The sequence below is a fragment of the Aphelocoma coerulescens genome, chromosome 3, assembly GCF_041296385.1.
Source record: "Aphelocoma coerulescens isolate FSJ_1873_10779 chromosome 3, UR_Acoe_1.0, whole genome shotgun sequence".
In the NCBI taxonomy this organism is placed as follows: Eukaryota; Metazoa; Chordata; class Aves; order Passeriformes; family Corvidae; genus Aphelocoma; species Aphelocoma coerulescens.
In genome coordinates, this window is record NC_091016.1 from 4,067,313 (window position 1) to 4,086,957 (window position 19,645).

A 19,645-nucleotide genomic window follows, 5' to 3' on the forward strand; every position below is an offset into this window, starting at 1 on the left:
GTGTGTGGAAGGAGCAGAGCAGCGCCAATTAAATTCTCTGTGCTGCCTACACAAGTCATCAGTCCCTCTTGGTACTTCTGGAAAGTATCTGTAAATGTTATTTTCAATAAACATTTAGCTGGTTCATTATTAAATCTTTCTATAAATTTCATCCTCTGTAAGATGATAAAAAATCTTTAGAATTCATCAGCATGTCTTAATACTTGTGCTTGGCTAATGCTTTACATTTATAGGAGTTTTAAAAGGCAGGTGCAATGTGACATATCACAAGAAGCAAATTAAACTCTTGTAAAGCACAGCTGGAATGCTAAAAATGTGTATTTGTAATTTAAATATGTGACACCATCACACTGTAAAATCAGTTCATAATTAGAAAACATCTGTTTTTTTCCAATATGGTGTCTAATAGTATATTTAAATAATTTAGAATGCAATAAGGGGGAAAAAAAAAGTCAAGCTCTAGTAAGTGATTCAGGCCTTTTTTTTTTTTTCTTTTGTTTAAATGTCCTCTTCCAGGTCTTTAAGTAACCCATCATTTTGAAGCTAATTCTTGGTTCACATTATAATCACCATTGATGAAATACATATGCCAAACATATGTGCTGTTATGACCTTATTGTCAGTCAAGAAACAGGTTTTGTGGGTGCTATTGTTGAGAAGGATTTACACACTGTCATGTTGCTGGTTTTTTTCTTTTTTGATTATTGGAGAACTGTGAGTCAAATAAAAGTTGATTATTTTAACAGGGAAATTTACATGAATACACATATTTATATATAGTAAACACAATGATGTCTGAAGAGTTTATGATATCTGGAAACATACTTAAAGTAGAATAAATACTCACTTAAAATGTAGTGGGATCAATTCGAGTTTAACTAATAAAGTTTGAACAAAACCACAACTTCTCAAATGAAGTTAACATGGTAGATTAGCCACACATCTGTCAGCGGTGCTCACGTAGGAGGGTATTTATATGGGTGTGATGAAATTCCTAATGGGTGTTTTTATCCTGCCTGAAGTGTGCAAGAAGACCATTCCCCCAGTTTATTGGCAGTAAACTCTGTAACCTTTCTCCTGCCATTGCCTAAGCATCTATTGAAGAGAAATAGAGGCCATACATTCCTGAAAAGGTTTTGGGCTCTTTTTTCCATGGCTGTACATGGATGACTGCTTGAAAGTCTTCCCACATCCAGGATAATGCCCCACAAGCACACTGGGCACAGCAGTGCTGCTCAGAGGGATTTTTCAGCTCAGTAGCTGGGCAGTGGTGTTGGTCAATACCGTGAGGTCCATCTATCACCTCCCCTCTGGGATGTGAGTGTTCTGGAGGAAAAAAATGTGCTCAGTTTATGTGCTTTCTCTTTTAAACGAAAATAATTTTTGCCCTGGAAATGAGGAAAAAAAATCTAAAAGTAACTTTTTGAGGGCTCTAGTACATAAAGTTAATGTGCTGCAGTTTACATGCAGCTCTGTCTTGATCGTCTTTTATCAACCTTTGCTGCTGCAGCCCACCACAGGCTTTTCATCAGTTTATGCATTGTGTGCCAGGGCAAATAATGACAGAATATCTAGCTAAAGAAGGGGTACTTAATCAGCAATCAAGATTCAATTTGTTTTAATTTTAGCAGGTGTTTGTGAGGTACATTGATGGGAGAGATAATATGTACTGCTTTCATTAGCTCTCTTGTTTTTGTGCTTGAACATTTAAGAGCCAGATGTTCGGAGGTGAGCTGATCAGAATATTAAGTCTCCAGAGGTTGGTTTCCATAGTGTTTTACATTCCTTTCTTTATCTCCCTCAGTTCACCCTGAGCTATGAGGTGCAAGTGCTCACAATGACAGACTGCATCTCTGCTTCCTATTCAACTAAAGCTTTAAATTAGTCTAAATATTTTTTCTTTTTTTTAAACAACACAAAACCTAAAAAAATTAAACCCACAGAAAACAACTTTATTCTAATAATCTGCAATTAATTCCTGGTCCTTGGGTCAGACTAATTCCTCACTCAGAACTAGTTTAGTTGGTAAAGCTCTTATGGAAATTATTTGTTTAGGAAGTGGTGTATTGCCAGGAGATTTTACTTTAGTAAACAACATAGAACTACCTTCACTCAGTAAGCCACTGATTCCACCATCATCACCTAAATTCAAAATATAATCTAAATAATTCTGGGGAAAAAAGCAGCAGCTTTGATATCAGAATGCCCCCATGAGAGGAGCCTCCAAAATGGCCCTTGAGAGTGGCTTCAGTTGAGATGTTCTTTAACAGAAGACACACAGGCTACGTTTGAAAATCACAGGGGTTTAATGACATGAGGTTACTGAAAGAATGAGTTGGAGTGGACAATAGGATTGCAAAAGAAAGGCAGCTTAACCTTTTGGGCCACATTTTCAGCCCAAGAGGTAACACCCAGCAGCCCGGGCTTGGTGGCTGCTGCAGTAGTAAGTCAGTGTTCTCATCTATAATAAACTCTCCCAGTGTTGTGATTATGGTTTCTTTTAGTAAGGAAAAAAAACCCAGAAATGAAGAGTGAACCAGCACTGCCATTGGCAAATGCTGTAATGTTTCCCCTCACTATTAATTGTTCTCTGTTTACTTTGATGCTCAAAGATTGCCCTGTTTTACAAGCATATTTTCTTAATTTGTGTCACCTTGTACTGTAAGTGTGTCAGAGGGGAAACATTTGCAAGTGATTAGATATGGACCTTTGTGTCACCAAATGTATGAGGTACATACCCTTATAGGATATAATTGTGATCTTTTAATATGCGGCCATTGACCCGGACTTGTTATTATCTATTATAGTTTATAATAATGTATCTCTTTATGATTAAATGATGATGCCTGGCAGAACACTATGATTAGCATTTCAGTTATTTATAGATTATGTCAGAGCAGTAATAAACATAAAATGCTGTTAATGTGTGGCTAATGAAATCTGGACATGAACAAGTTTATGAATTGATATAATTCATTTGAGTGTTCTAACTGAGCTGCTGGTTCTCGTCATAATTCAAAAGCTTAGCAGGGTTCACCGATTAGGAGGTAGACTAATTTGCTACAAAAAGTCAATGGGTTTTCATCGTCTTGGGCTATCATACACAGCATGGCTGATTGCATAAGGACTATACAAAGTAATTCTCATAAATATATTTATTAAGCTTAATATGTTTTGTGAGGTTAGGATGGAATCAGCCAGTGCACAACATATGTGGAACAAAATCACAGTGTGTTAGATACTAAAAAGATATGTTCAGTAAAATCATTCAGGAGCGGATCGATGAGGGAGTTATTTGAATTTTAAAAAGTGAGCAATTCAATATCAAATATAAATGAGAGCCATAAAGAATGATGCAGATGATTGACTGAGTTTGCTCGACGTTTATTTTACTTTGGCATCATAATTTCATTTCATGCTACAAATACCATTTTAAACTTAGGTTACTTAGTGCTGAACTAGGCGGGTGTATTCATGGAGCTTACAGCAGCACTGCTTCCTTGTGCCTGGAAAAGCTCAGGAACCTCTCCCAGCAGAGTGTGTGTTCTCCTCTTCAACAGCGGGGTCTAGGGACTGCTGAACATCCTTTCCTGGCACTGCCCTTGGGTTCCTACATGTGCCGAGTCCTGGTCATCAGAAAAGATGTCCCCAACCTTTAAGGGATTTTTTAAATTTTAAACAGTACATGACTAGGGTATTGGATGTGATTTCCTCTTTGGGTTCTTTATTTTTCCATCAGTCTGTCAATTTGTTGGTTTCTTCCTCCCTTTCCCTGTGACAGCATTCTTTGCTTACTCCCATTCTTTCCTTCCTTGTACCAGATCCACCATTGGTTTAATCAGGGTTGAATTCCTGAGCAGAATCCTTTGTGCTAGCCAGAAATGCTAATCTTTGGAAGTACTAGACTAATGTATATCCTCTGTCTAATTCTGTCTTTTCCAGTATCTTTATCTCCTCCAAAATGCATTATTTTAGAACCTTTTGTTTGAACATTATGCATAAACTGACTGGGCTCCTTTATGAAGAAAGGAAATCTGCTATGGGCTTATATAGAACCTCAAATACATTAGAAAAACACTTAGGTAAGATAAATAGCCGAACCCTTCATTTATTTTAAATACTGACAAAAAGTATTAATAGATCTTAGAATATTACAAAGAAACAAAACCAAAGAATCAGAAATTATTTACTTCTCATGCTGCTTATTTAAGAAACTAACAGGATTAGTCATGAGATTATGGCCCTGGGACAATCTCATTAATAGTAACATTAATCACAAAATTCTCAAGTTTTTCTTCTTCCCTTTAGAAAGCCCCAACTCTGTAATTACCAGGAGAGAGGAAAGTGCTGCTGGAGGACATGGCTGTACAGTTGTATAATAGTTTCTTATTATAACAAGAGTCCAAACAGAACCCTTGATATTCTCCCCTCACATTTGTTTCTTGACCCAACACGTGATCCACATGATCCCTGCACTTTTAATCTCCACTACCAGGTTTTGCTCTGTTCCTTCCCTGTATCATTCACTACATGCATTCCTCCCTTGCCTTACATAAATCTTTGTGTAATCATATGTGATCTTTATGTAATCATAAACCACACACCCCACTCGCTCCTCCCCTCCCTCTAAGCAGTTGCTTTCAAGTTCTTGGAGAGATTTAGAAACAGATTCATACATTTTTCTAAAGATGTTTTAAAAGACAAGATTAAAATGCAACTTCTGTAAGACTTGGGTGAAGAGACAAAAAGCTTTGTAGAGGTAGTGAGTTGAAAACCATCAGAAACATTTCTAGGTCAGAGAAGTCCTTCTTAGCAAAGCATCCTTCATGAGAGGTCTACAAAGGGAACCTCTATCACATCTGTTTGCTATCTGCAGTATCATATCTTGTATTCTGTTTATTTTAAATTTCTGCTTACTTAATTAAAAATGTGGCTGATATTTTTTCCTGCGTCACAAATGAGAACGCCAACATTTCATTTATAAACTGATACCTGGCTCAGCTTCTGCTCTTGATATTTTCAAGAGGCCAGTGATTAAAAATCCTATGTGGAATATGCTCTGTTATTGCCCTCTCTAGGCATTGTTGCATAAAACCTTAAAGGTTCTGGTGCTAAATCCCCACGGCAGCGTTTTGATACATGCCAGATGTTCACTCATGGGAGAGATAAATGTTTAATAATTTTTGCTATTGTTACTGTTTTTACAACGTGTTATACTGCCATGGCTTGCTAAGGCTAAAGCTCTGTTTTGCTGAAGGAACAAGCATATAATAAGTCAGATGTTTACATTTCCATCAGCTTGGTTTTGCATAACAACATGGGAGATTTCACCTGGAGCACAAGTAGCCCACTCTCTCCGAGCTGACAAAAGAGGTAAAGTGCAATCCAAAATCCCATTCCAGGGAAGAAAGGCTGCTAAAACCTCCAGTTGGTTTTAAAAGTCTCAAACTTCATTTGGCTCCAAGTGACAACTTAAAACCTATTTACACAGGCTTGACCTGCTGTGTTTCTTTACCTGAGATGAGAAGCATTAATCCCATTTGCCTGTGGCATTTGCTCCCTGGATCTCTGGTGTAATGGAGCAATATTCATCTTCTAAAATTAGAGAAGTGCCAAAATGTTTAAAATTAATATTATATACTGGAGTGGAATGGATCCCTGTCAAAACACTGGTAATGTCACAAGATTACTCTCTTTTTTGGAGCTAGTGGGAGCTAAGAGTAATGGGATTCATTTTTCCTCCAAAATGGCGTCACAGCGTGAGGGAACAGACTGCAGCTGGTCTGGACAAAGTCTGGATTTTCCAGTATCTCCTGTGCAGCTGTGAGGGGCTCCATTCACCAATCTGTGACAACAGAAATCCGCTCCTTCTTTGGCACCCCAAGAGCCTGTCACTGAGTGGTGCCTGGAATAGTGGAGGGTGTGTTTTTCCTTGTGTGTCCCACAACAGGTAGGAGGAGGGGAAGAGCAAAGGAAAATTTGTGAGTCTCAATGCTGAGACATGAGTGTGGCCTAGTTAGACTGTGCATGATCACTGCTCATCTCAAAGAACAGTCATTGAGAAATGACCTTCCTTTACCAGCCAGGAGCATCCACGAAAGAACAACTTTCTAAAATAAATAAATAAAATAAAAAAATCATCCTTTGCCTTTCTGCTTGTCCTGAAGGGCAAACAAGGTAACAGAGAACTGAGAAGCCATCTAATTTAAGAAGGATGTTTGCTGAGCTCTTTCTCTCATGCACATGCACTCTTTCACTTATTCACCTTTCCCACTGCATTATCTTAATGAAATGAAGTAACCCCCCTCCATCTTTCCAGTTCATCCTGTCTAGAACTTGTAATTGCTTATTGCAGATTCCCTGCGCTCTAGATCTCCACTGTTAAGGCACTGCAGACCTGACTCTGCCGGCCTGAGTGAGGATGGCAGAGTTGGATCCACATCAAAATCAGAAAAGAGTGTAGGAATATAAATCTGTGTCACATTTTTCTCCAGCTCAGGCTGATAAAAGTCGTCTTACTCTGTGAAAGGTCACTATCCTCAAGGAAATAAAAAAACGTAAATCAGGAATACAGGTCAGGCTGCTTTCAGCATTCAAATCTTGTTTTTAAAATGAAGCAAAAGATTGGTGATGTGTAAATTTGTAAATTTGGAGTCCTTGTCGTACAGTCCTTATGAATATGAAGAAATCTGCAGGTTTGAAGACTTAAACAATGGTTTTTAGGAGCAGTGATGCTGCAGTGTAGCTGTGTCCATTGGAACAGGGTGCACCCCAGTCCACACTGCGAGCTCACCAGTTCAGTGTGGGTTTCCATGTTGCATATGTGATGGTTGAGTGGATCAATCATAATAAAAATTGTGCTGTCGCTTGCAAGCTGGTGAAATTCTGCTGAAATGCACAGAGGTGGTGCATCAGCTCTTACCTGTCTTCAGAAAATAAAACACCTTAGCTTTTCATGGATGGCATGAAACACGCAGGGCTAAATTCCTCATTCAGCATCCTAACAAACTTCACCTTCTGTGTAGAGACCCAGGATGAGGGAAGTATTGAATTTCAGGTATTTCTATTAATTGAGGTTAGCTGGATAAATTTCTGGTATATTTTGCTTTACTTTCTTATCTCTTCCTCTGTGCTGAGTGTTAGCATTGTCCTTGGCATGATGCTTTACCTTGGAAAACATTTTTAATGCCTTGTAGGATTTGGCTGGCTGTTGTTTCCAAAATGTTCAGCTTAATTGTAACGTGGCAGGAAAAAAAATGTCTTGGACAATACAGAAGAATTTATACAAACAAAAAGTTTTCTTTCATTTATCTCAGTATAAAATACTACAAATATAAAAGCCAATTAATAGTGATGTAATTACAAGCTAGGTCTAATTTTCTATAGATCCTATTAATTGGATCAGCAATGGGAGGCAGCACATTTAGATCATGACATGTTTTATGCTGTGCTGCCAGGCAAGCTGACCGAAAAAGGTATTTTTCAGAACATTTCCTCCCATCCCTGACCAAACCTCAACAGTAGGTAGGTAGTACAGTAATTCTAATGATATTCAGTGTATTTTTTAAATTCCCTATGTGGAAGCATGGTCAAACAGGCTTTGAAAATTATCTTTCTAATTATTGATGCCTGAACAAGTTAGAGAATAAAGGTAATAGTAATGAAAATAATAGTAACATTGATAAATTATGGCTCTTGTTCTCCTGATATTTAAGTCAGGAGATTTTACTGTTACATCTGGCAAGGAATGCAAACAAAATCCAGGGACTCTTAAAGCGTGGCCCAGCCCAGGCTGCTGAGAGGTGTATATTAAATATGCTGTGCTTTTCCTTTTTAGCCTTCCATGTGCAGTAGCTACATCATTACTACCTTCCTTCTCTAAATTTACAATGTTATGTACATAAAAAATATAGAAAACAATGTCTTAGCCAAACAGTGGTAATACCACAAGCTGAAACAACTGCAGTGAATGGTGGAACTGAGTTCTTAACTTCCAGCTTTGGCTGGAGGGAGCAGAGCAATGTCATGACCTTGGCAAAGTGGAATTGTGAGTTTCTTATCTTTTCTGAGGTAGTAGCTGGTCTTGAGGTTGCATCCAGGATCCTCCTGTGCCTCCCATGGAGGGGCTTTCTGGTAGAGAAATAGAGGAGCTGCAGGGTGACTGGCAGAGCCAGGGAAAAAGGGGCCACCAACTGTGGAAGCAGCTTGGCTTTGGATGGTTATCTCCAGAGAGGTTTTAAATGTAACACTGCTGAACTTAGCTCTGCCCTTCCATTTCATATTTCTGTGTTGGCTGAACTCCGAAGTCATTATGGATTCAAATGCAAGGATTACAGGGCTATTTAGAACCCCAAATAATGAGCAATGATGGTGAGTTCAAGAATCTGGTGGCTCCATCTTCAGATTGATGATCCGCTCAGAATTATGTATAAATGTGGTACCTCTCCTTCCCATTTATTCCAGCTCCTGAAATCCTTTTTCTCTGCACTTGCAGTGGTCATGAGGTTGAGTCCCTTGCAGTAGCAAAGAATGATGTCATGGACATCTGAAAGAGAGAGGGAGAGGAATGAAATGTAGTGGGAATTACATGATGGAAAGTAGTAGGAAGGTGAGGCTGGCGTGGCTTGTGTTTTATGACACAGAATACTGTCGTTGCAGAAGTAGCATAAAGGCTTAAAAAAAAAGGTGAGCACAGGCAAGCCAACAATTGCTATTCTAATCCAGGATTTCTCCTTCCATTACAGTGTCTGGATACAGTGGAGCTATAGAAATGAATTCCGAATATTTGGCCTGTAACTGTTAGCATTTGCACCTCGCACGGTGAGCCCCAATGTAGGACTTGCTTTTGTTATATTCAATATCTGCTGGACATATTTTTTTGGAATCCCCTGAAGATGGGAGCCTGTAGGATCTGCTCCCTTTGCTGTGCTGGCTGTACCCAACAAGCTGCCAAACACCCAGGAGCTGATATAAACCAGGGGCAGGAAATGGCCAGGGGAAATTAGTTCATACTCCTAAAGAATGGTATAATAATTGCTCCTTCTCTAATTCTTTTCTCCTATTTCTTGTAGTTGTGGGGAGACAGGATTTTATAGGTATTAAATATGTTATAGGACAATTACCTCTGTTTCAACCAAGCCTGAATTGGTAATTGTGCTATAATGTATTAGACCATACAGAGTCCTGAACTAGCTTTTCCTTCCTATATTGAGAACTTTATAATGATGTTAATTAATAAATAATAACTTTTGATAGAGAGAGAGAATAACAGCAAGGTTGCAGTCAGTAGGTACCATGGGGCTATTTCAGCTGGGAGATGCCTATATTTGGAACATTAAATTCATTTTAAGGTAACATTTGTTGTGGTTTTTTATAACTTACATATTTCTTCTGCATGTATCCAAATAAATACGTGCATGTAATAAAAAGCTGTGCATTTACACACCCCTTGTGCACAGGAGCAGAAGGAAAAGGGAGGAGAGGTACAATAAATTCCTTGTGCCAGACCCATATAAATGGGTTGTGGTCTTAACACAGCTTCTCCTGATTACTGGTAAAAAACTAATTAGGTTTTGTCATTTATTCACTTGGAGTTTTGTCTCATTGAAACCTTGCTACTCTATTTAACCTACTTCTAGTCTGCAAATATCTGCTGCCATGTTATGTTATGCTTTTTTTTGCTTAAATTAACTCCTGAATAATACAGCATTGCACATACAGGAGAATGAAAAGTTTTCACATTTTTAATACAAGACTGATTTTATTATATTACTAGAGGAATAAGTTAGATTGCTCTCGCAATCTCAATAAATCACACATGAAGTCTTCTTTTTTCTAAATTAAATTTTTATTTAAATAAAAGTGTTATGTTTGTATTTGAACTGACAGCTAAATCTGATAATTAGAGTGCATGAAGTTGGCTTTGATTGGCATTGTAATTGGATTGTCATTGGGCTGAAAACCTATTATCTTTGGATCATGCCCCATGAAATCTGTTGAAGAAACTTTGCTGCCAGTCATTAAAGCCACCATCTTGGCTTACAAATTAGGTTTGAAAGGCTTTTTACCACTGGGAATGTAATTTAAACCACTGCAATTGCACTCCCATTAATTAAAATTATATTAAAATTATGGTTCATTTTCTAAATATTTTTTTCATATTTTATTAGACATACTTATTACTAAATGCTTAACAAATTACATAGCAGAGCTAGTAAAATTATATTTTAAGATAATCCATCATTTCAGCACATGCTACTCAGCATTAGTGGAATTAGTCAGTGTGTTGATCATTAAAGGATACACTATTTATGTTTTTCATTACTGGTTCTCATTAAAAATAAAATATAATTATAAACCACTTTAAAAAAATAAAGCAAAATTCCACTGAAGATTCTAATTAATGCCGGTAGAAAACTTAGAACCTGCTTTAAAGTGAACTTAGTTCATTGCCCTATTGTTCTCTATATATGTATTTTCTCTATAAGTCACATTGGTTACATTAAGCTGTAGAGAGGCGTGAATAAAACAGATTTTTTTAGTGTGTAAATGCTGGTTATGCTGTGATCAGAGTTGATAAAATAAAGAATAAAGGGTTGGAATCTGTGCAGGTTTGCCATGAGAGTTCTGCAATGATTTTATTCATAGAGCAACATTTCTAAGTATATTCCAGTAAAATGGCAGCAGAGGTGAAGTAAGAGGAGAATCCACATTCCAAGAGCCAAGTACCAAAATACCCAATTAGTGCCCAAGGGCTAAATATGTTTTATTTTAGTATGAAGTGGAACTTCTGAAGTCTCTGTTTCCAAAGATTTTCTTTCCGATCACTCTGGTGACTCCTACATCTCAGACAGTCCCACTGTTGGAGTCACAAAGGAGCCTTCATTTCTCCTGGCTTTGGGATGCTCCGTGGTTCCCCGAGGTGCTGGAGGGACCATGGATCTCCAGCCTGGCTGTGCAGGAATCCTGCACCACTACTTGCAGTTGTCTAGGTGGATTTTTTTTTTGTTCCTACCTGAGCTACTTCATCCAAAGAAGTTCCTCCTTGCTCAGCAAGTCAAGGCCTAGAAATTCACTTCTTTTAAGGTTATGATTCCCCACTTGATAAACCACAGTGGGATTCCATCTGAAATCCCTGGAGTGCTTTAGACTCCCCATGCTACCTTTTTAGTCAGTGAAACCACTGAACTCCTTTAAAAGTGCCATTTTCAAATGAAGCTCATATATTTAGACTTGACTTCAGCTGTTCCCATGTGAGAATTTGCTTATTCTGTGCTGCTTAAACATTGTTCTATGTATTAAGAAATTCTACATTTTTCTTCCTAAGAGGATCTTCATTATTTTGATTTATGTGGATCCAAAATGAGCTTTTATCTTACAAAATAAGCATCAGGGCTGCAAGAAACTTGGAATATATCAAGTTTTAAATTTCCCAAATTGGGTTTAGAATATTTCTCCCTGGCTTTCACATCCTTGAGGATTGGAATGATGTTCTGTAAAAGAAATAGTAATTTCAGAGTCATTAAATAGTTGTTCACCCAACCTCCCTGAGCTTTGACTGCCCTCTGTCATTAGGTCTTCCTACTTCACATGGCCACGTGCACACCAGTAATGCAGCTCTGCATTCAAGTGATATTTAAAAACCAGGAAACTTCTTTAGTGTGGGGTTTAACATCAAAATATCAGTGTTTCCTTGGACTACAGTGTGCTTCCATTGGTGGGAATCTGAGGAAAATGAAGCAACGTGGTTTCAGAAAGAGGATGAAACAGTTAAATATATTTAGGTTTTCAGAGTAATTATTTGGGGATAGAAGTCTGTTAAATACTGGTAGGTTGTTCCAGTAGTTAATCAATTAATAAAGGAGAGCTGGCAGAATCCAAATGATTGGCAGATATTCCTGGAATGAAGAGGATAAAATGTAAAAATGGCAGGTTTCTGAACAAAAAGGAGGAAAAGCCTTAGAAAGTGGTTTACCACTGCAGGTTTGAATGACAGCGAGTCTGGCATTTCTTCTGAATTAAAAGTGCCTTTTTTCACTGTTGTTTAAGATGGGCCAAAGTCGTGCTGATTCCGAGGGCTGCTGAACCAAATTCTGCTTCCTTGAGGAACTGGGAAGAGATCAGACCACTGGGAAGGATTTAAACACAGGCAAATCCACTGAAGTCTTTGACGCTTTCATCTGCTCAGCCAGTAGCTGGGCTGGGCCCTCTGAATCTCAAAATAAAGCAAATATCTTATTTCTTTACTTTTTTCAAGCTCAGCCTATCACTTCTTACATCACAACTCATTATCCCAACCCACTTTCCAGCAAGATATTAACTTGTCGATTCAGTTTTAGTTTTTCTGCTCTGTGTCTTGAAGAAATCTGATCTCTCTAATCCACTGCCATAAACTATTAGTCTGGAATCAGTTTGGTGGCAGCTGGAAGAAAAATAAAAATGGTTAACTCACAAAAGAGGAAGGTTCAGCTGTTCAGTTCACCTTAAAAAACCCAACCCAAGTCCAACCCTGCTCTTCTCCCCATGTTTCGGTCATAGAATATAAGTGACGTAAGTGGCTCTCCCTGTGGAGAACTGGCTGCATGTGGCCAGAGAAAGGCACTGGATTGTGGGGAGGGAGGTCACTTTCCAGCTCTGCCAGAGCTTTTTGGGAGGGCAGCAGTTAAAAATGGCATAGTATTACTGCTTTCATCCACCAGAAGGGTTCATCCTCCATTTCTCATGAGGAAACTTGTTTAATGTCCAATACTAACGCTATTCCTGCTAGGAACTTCCAGATGCAGCAGCCCAATAAACAAAAAACAATAATAATCAAACTGAAGCACTGATTGAGTTAAAGGCACATTTTGTTGCCTCCTCTCCTGCTACTATTTTTTTTCCATTCAGTGTTACTTAGATTCTCTACATTAAGCTAATATTTACTCTCCTTGCCACAGAAGAGCAGCAGAGTAAATAGGATTTCATAGAAGGAAGCTGGTGGAGTTAAACAAATAAAAAAGTGGCCAGTCCTAACCTTTCCTGCGTGAGCCTCAGCATCCCCCAAAGGCCCAGAGCCCCTTTCCCGAGCCTGCTCCGGTGATCCCGCCCGTGCTCCTTGCACAGAGCCGGGGCAGAGCCTTCCCTGCTGCACACAGTGAGCCACATCCTCCGCTCTGCAAATTGGTCAGAGCTTCCCCAAGCCCATGGGAGGAAGAGCTATTTAAGCAAGCTGCACATCTACCCCCTGAATTGCTTCAGCATGGCTGAACTCCCCAAGCAGGGCTGTGGGAAACGCACGGAGCTGGAGGAAATTCTGTGGATTTGTAGCACGGCAGCCTGGATCTTCAGGACAAAATGGTGGGTCAAAGCCACTCTTGTTTCTGCCCTGGAAATGGGAGAATTATGCAACGTGACTTTGACCTAGAAATCAATACCTGCTGCTTAACTACAGAAACAAATGGCAGCTCTGATGGCCAATAACAAACTGATGGTTGTTTCTTTGTTCTGTCTCTCCTTCTGTTAAACCGACTGCTAAAGGGCAGGAAAACATGACAGACTTGTCAGCCATAAAGAACTTTTTGGTCTCCTTTGTAGGAGCTCATCTTTTCATGGCCCTGTGCCAGAGCGAGTAGGTGCCTTCCACGCTAAATACAAAGAAACTGATGTTGGAAAAGGATAGCTGCTCCAAGCCAGGAGAATCTAATGAACTTCTGATAAAAGTCAGGCCAAAAGGGAATAATGAGTTGCATCATGTGTTTATCGTCCACTTGCAGCCATTTATAATGAAAGCATGGGAAATTAGCCTTCCTCAGATGCTTTTTTCCCTCAGACACATTTGACACATAAATAGTGTTATCTGTAATTAAATATGCTCTGGCAGACCTCAGATTGCCACAACTGTGCTCAGAGCTGGCAGCACTGCACTGGGGAATGCTTGCAGTGATCCCAGAGCAGGGGAGGGTCACATGCCCAGTGCCTGAACAGGCCAGGTGTGGGTTAGGTGCTTTCTGGAGAAGAAATGGCACAGGGGGTTATCAGTGCTTGGGATCACAGAATCATTTCAGCTGGAATGCCCAGAGATCAAGGAGTCCAATGTTAAGCACTGCTAAGTCCAGCACTAAGCCATGTCCCTAAGTGCCACATCTATACATCTTCTAAATCCCTCCAGGAATGGTGACTCCACCACTTCCCTTGGCAGCCTGTTCACGTTTGACAGCCTTTCCTGCTGGATCCCATCAAAATCTGTGTTTCCTTGTGCAAGTTCATGGTCCTAAATCAGGTGATTATTTGGAAAATACACGCAGAAACTCTTTTCCAGATTTGCACAGAAGTAGCACATCCCACATGTGTGCCACGTGTTAATTTGTTTACTCAGAGGTCAGGAGGAAAATAGGGGACAGAAGAATTTTACAACCCAATTAAAACTTATTATCAAGGAGCAGCAATAAACTTTTGTGGAACAAATGAGCCCAGGGTTCTGGCTGTACCTCAGCATCCTGAGTTGTTCAGTGCTTAAAGATCAATGTGGCTTCCTGCTAGACAGCTGGAAATGTGAAAATCTGCAAGGAGGTTGCACCATGATTTTCACCTAAGGCACGGAGATGAGGACTTTAATAAACAACTGAGCTGCAGGTCACATCTTCCCACTTTTCTCTTCCCATCCCAATTAAAACAACAGCCTTTAATTCCCATTTAGGTTTCCTCTATCTTTCTGTCTGCCTTTATGTACTCCTGCTGCCAGTTATGCAGAATAGCAATGAACAGGACTGGCCAAAATATTTTATGTTCTATTTCTCTAGTTAAAAAGTTGTGTGTTTTTCAGAGAGCATCTAGAAGTAAAAGTCTCCTGAAACTGGCAGAAATATTTTTCCTAATGAGGTTCACAAGAGAAGCCCCAACCCTTTGTCTGTGTCGCGGGTTGGGTTTGTAACCGGGCAGAAACACCAATTTAGTGTAGTGGTTTGGTCTAAAATACTCATTACTGTTTATTTTCTGTGAGATAAGAATTAGGGGAAATGCAAAGCAGGCACCAACTTGAATGAATATAAAGAAGTTTATTAACAGACCTAAAAGAAGAAAAGAAAAAAAAAATTATACCACCTGTAGAACTCTCCTCCTCCCCCCACCTTCCTCCCTTCTCCCACTGACAATGTAAAGACAACCCTTAAGATGTTCAGTCTGTTTACCACTTCCATAATAACCTGGTTCAGTCCATTTAGAAAGAGAAGTCTCTTTTTGCTCATGCTATGAAAACAGTATCACACCGAGACAGCCACCCACTTCCAAATACTGTTCAGTCCATTTAGGAAGAGGAGTCTCTCTGCTTGCGATGTGAGTCCCTTCCCCCTCCGACTTGCAGCTTTTCCCGCAACTGCTTTCGAGGGTCCACTCTTGAAAGTTTTCTGGGGTACAATTTTAAGGTTGAGCTGTTCAGAAACAAAGAAAAAAACAGAGGCCCTTCTCCTTCCCTGGGAGCAAAGGGTCATCTTCATCTTTAAGACTATCTCTGGAAGCATCTCTAGGAATTGAGGTTTTTCTCCTTTCCTCTTTGGAGCAAAAGTCCTCATCTGGTTCATCTGGTTCATCTCTCTCTGTCCAAACTTCTCATGAAATTACAGCTGCGTCAGCATCTGCCTATCTCAGCGCAGGTGCTTCTGCTTATGAGTTGAACACTCCACCCCCCATATCTTCATGAAATTACAACAGGATACTCTAATATATCATAGCTTCACAACAGACTTTCAGCTTTAAGCATCTCCTCTCTCTCTTCCCTCAGGTTTTCAGCTCTTCACAGCAATAAAAGGGTTAATCTCACCTCGGCCTTACAGCTGGAATGTGGCTTATCGCAGTTGGTCACCTGACCTCTGCCGGACAGCGGGGCCGCTTTGCTGAATCTCGGCCGCAGTGGAGAGGGGGGGTTCCGAGCCGCTCTGGCTGCCCACGGCAAGGCAGTGGGGGGGGGTTCCATGGCTGGAACAGGCCCATGGCTCCAGGCTGGCCGTGGCCCGGCCCGGCCTGGCCCAAGCAGGGCCTGGCCGGGCCCGCTGGCCCCTGCACGGGGCCTGCAGCCACCTGTCCCAGCGCCGGAAACGAGAGAGAGAGCTTGGAGGGGGAGTTTGCTGTTCTTAAGTGTGTATCACAGAGGCGGTCACAACTTTAAGTGGCTTAAAGAATTGTCCATATTCAAACTGGCCAGCTGATAGGTTCTATCAGGTCCCAGAGGAAGCTGTAAGCACCCCTTAGCAAGGATGTCCCTTCCGGGATTATGCTTGCTAACCTATGACATTCTGTTAAAAGATGCAAGAAGGGAAGACAGTCCTCAGCAATCTCAAGATCTATGGAGTTAAGCACAGGACTGGGAGCCAGAAGATCTTGAATTACGTCCCAGTGTCTGCCGCACACAGGATTAGTAATACTTTGCACTTACATTAGCACTTTGCCACTAAATAAAGTTTGCAAGTGACATTACAAATGGGGAAGGAGCGGCTTGGAGAAATGAAGTGACAAATCCAAATTGGCACAGCTAGTTAGTGTCAGAATCAGGATTACAGTAATTCTTGACAAGCCGTTTAACCTTCATGAGGTTCAATTTTTACACCTTTAAAATGAAGGAGATGATTTCCACCGAAAGCAAACTTGCAAATGATACCCACTGGCACAATTAAGTAAATACATTGTTCAAAAATTACTACTCCTCTGCTACAGCTTGGAGGTTAAGCAGAGTATCTGCACAAACTCGTGTTGCTCCAGGGAAGAACATCTCTTAGGGCTTCTTAGGAAGCAATGGTGGTGAACCAACTCCTCCAGGGAGATTGCTTAGAATTCCCAGGAAAAGGAACCCATTTTCAGTCACCTCCACTGGCAACACTTGAATTAGATGACTTGGAAGGGGGAAGGACATTATAGTAAATTAGGAATTGGGCTGGACATCGGCAAACCAGAACTGAGTTGGTGGCACATGGCAGGAAGTTTATCCTGGGTATTACAGCACAGGAATTACAGGATGCTTTTGGTCATTGAGTTCTCAGCTTGTCAGCAAATCAGGAGTTTTGGCTAACAGGTAAATAAATAACTGGCCAACTCCAGTTCCTTGCTTTAGTAATCAGCTCCTAGAATAGAGATACCAATCAAAGCCTCTGATTTGCATGATCTTTTATCCTTGCTTTTTTAAATAACAAATTTACCTTCATAAATTTGAATCCCATCTTTCCACCTCACAACTGAACATCTTTGGCGTGTTAAGTGCGAGAAAGATTATGCTCAAAATAATTTTTTTTTGTACCACAAAAATGCTGTACAAAATGCTTCCTTTTATTGAGGCTGATGCTGCATTTGCTACTTTCAATCTACAGTGGTACTTTTTTCTTATCACCAAACGTGCTGTGATCTTGTTTAGGAAGTTAATAGCAAACAACAAGAAGCAGGTAACTGAAAATAAATAGATGCTGTTTGTATTTTTGTAAACATAAAGATGACCTGCAGTCCAAAAAAGCATTTAGACATTCATTTCAACACAGGCAAACCTGTATTTATCCTTGTTCATCAAAACACTTTACCACATGCTTAAAAGCAAACATCCTTGCAGTACCTAATGCCTTCAGAGGAAATATGTACCACAGTGCCTGCCTACCCCTCATTTTATATCAGTGAGGTTTTTGGGTGATCAGGACTTGGACTGGATCAATATTTTGAAAAAGCTGTTCGTCAGATTTTTCTGGTTTTTCTTTCCGGCTTCCTTGACACAGTTAAGTTACAGTTTGATACAGAATGGTAAAAAAGAAAATCATTGGTATTATTCAGAAGTTGCATCTTGATGCATATATCCTGAAATACAGTAAATCTTAGTCCTGATTTCAAATTCCAAGTGTTTTTGCTGGTGGAGAGTTTTGTATTGTTACAAAATGCATCGATGTGCAGCAGGATGTTTGTTATATTTTTCAGGATGGATTGCTAACTTACAGGAAAAAAAAAGATTGTGTCTGTCATGTCTGGGAGAATTATATTTTTGTTTTATTAACGTGGCTTACTTTGAGGGAATGTTTCTTTTCTTCTCTGTGTTTTCCCAGCTCTGAAATCCATGTTTTGCTGTCCCTGCCCTGGTGGGGTTGTATTATTGCTGCTCACAGAGCAGCTCTGAGGAGAGCTCTGTGAGCAGGGTGAAATCCTCATGTTCTGTGCACGGGAGAGGCTCCAACTCTGACTCTCTCCCTCTTCCATTGGAGATGGGATCAGCGTGGATGTGTCACAACAAACACCTGGAGCTCAGAGCAGACAAGTGCCCTCCTCTGTTTTCATGGCAGTCACTCTGGGTTGAGGTAGTGCTGCACAGATGAGCCCTTCCCTCTGATCAGAAGCTTTGTTTTGTTGGAAGGATTTGGAAAAAATTAGAAATGCTAATTAAAGGAACGGGGTGATGGCACTGAATTGTCACTTCATGTAACATTGGCTTTGTACAGATGATCAGCTCAAAGTATGGTTAAAATGCTTCCAGGGTGGTGTTATGTGTGGAAAGCTGTTAAAATACTATTGAGATTTAGCATAATGGTGAAGAGATTGCACAGCACCCAAAAAACTGATGGTTTGCTTCATGCTTAACTAGATTCCCCAGCACCAGCACCAAACCAAAAATATGTTTTGTTGTTGATGATGTGACCGGATAGATTTCATCCCAACCCCACTGTTGCCAGTGTGAGATAATCAGCACTGGTCTCCTAAAAACAAGGATCAGGAATGACTGATGTGCACCTCCCAAGTTCCGGGTGCAAAGAGAGCACCCAAAGGTGGCCAAGAGCTTTGCTGTCCTCCTGCTACATGAATCAAACAGAAAGTGCCACCAGCAAACTCCAAACGTGTGTTCCAACATAAGGGGTTGTGCCTGAAGGGAATTCAGTCCCATTTCCCTCACGAGAAGAAACCTCAGGTGTAACTAGAGAACAAGGCCCTCAATCTGCCAGATTTTATCAGCTGAATGGCATCAACTTAAATTTGTTCCTGATTCTGGTTTCTAGGCAGAGCTCTGTCATCAGCCTGAATTTTGGTAAGTGGGAGAAGATGTGTTTGAAGTTGCCCACTGCAGCTTCCTGGAGGTTTCCCAGCCCCAATTCCTGTATTTGTATCCATGCACAATATTTCAGCTCACGTACAAGCTCTAGTCATCACCTCGATTTTAATTAGGGCACGCAGCAATGAACTGACATAACTCTGTATTTTCTTTCCTTGTAACTGTGCTCAGGTGCAACACCCAGGAGTTCAGGGAGACCAAGGAAAGTACTTTGGCAGGGTTTTTACACAGAACACTGTGTAGGTTTTGGAAGGGGGCGTACAGTTGTCTTTTGGCAACATCTAAGCCTTTAGAGGAGCATCAGACCAGTCATGCTTTCTATTTTTTTTTAAATGCCTTTGAAAAAAACCTCAGTGAGCCTGAGACTTCCTCCCTCACTGCTGACAGAGCCAGTGGTTACGGGGCACTGCACGCGGCACATGGAGCAAAGGTGAACCCCACCACAACATCTGGTCTTACTTTCCCCCCCTCCACTTTATGAACTGAATATCTTTTGGGTAACTCTGTTTCTAATACCCTGGGTTCAGATTGATTTACACAGGCCACTGTAACTGAAGTATATCTTGAAATCTGAGACTACCCAAGATGTGCTGGCACAGCAGAGTT

The 19,645-nt window shown here is 40.4% G+C and overlaps 1 long non-coding RNA gene across 1 annotated transcript in view; it reads left to right on the top strand.

Annotated features, from left to right (window-relative positions):
* Nucleotides 1–19,645, top strand: part of LOC138107113 (uncharacterized) — a 122,576-nt gene that overhangs the window by 64,766 nt on the left and 38,165 nt on the right. The gene's annotated exons all lie outside the window — the stretch shown is intronic.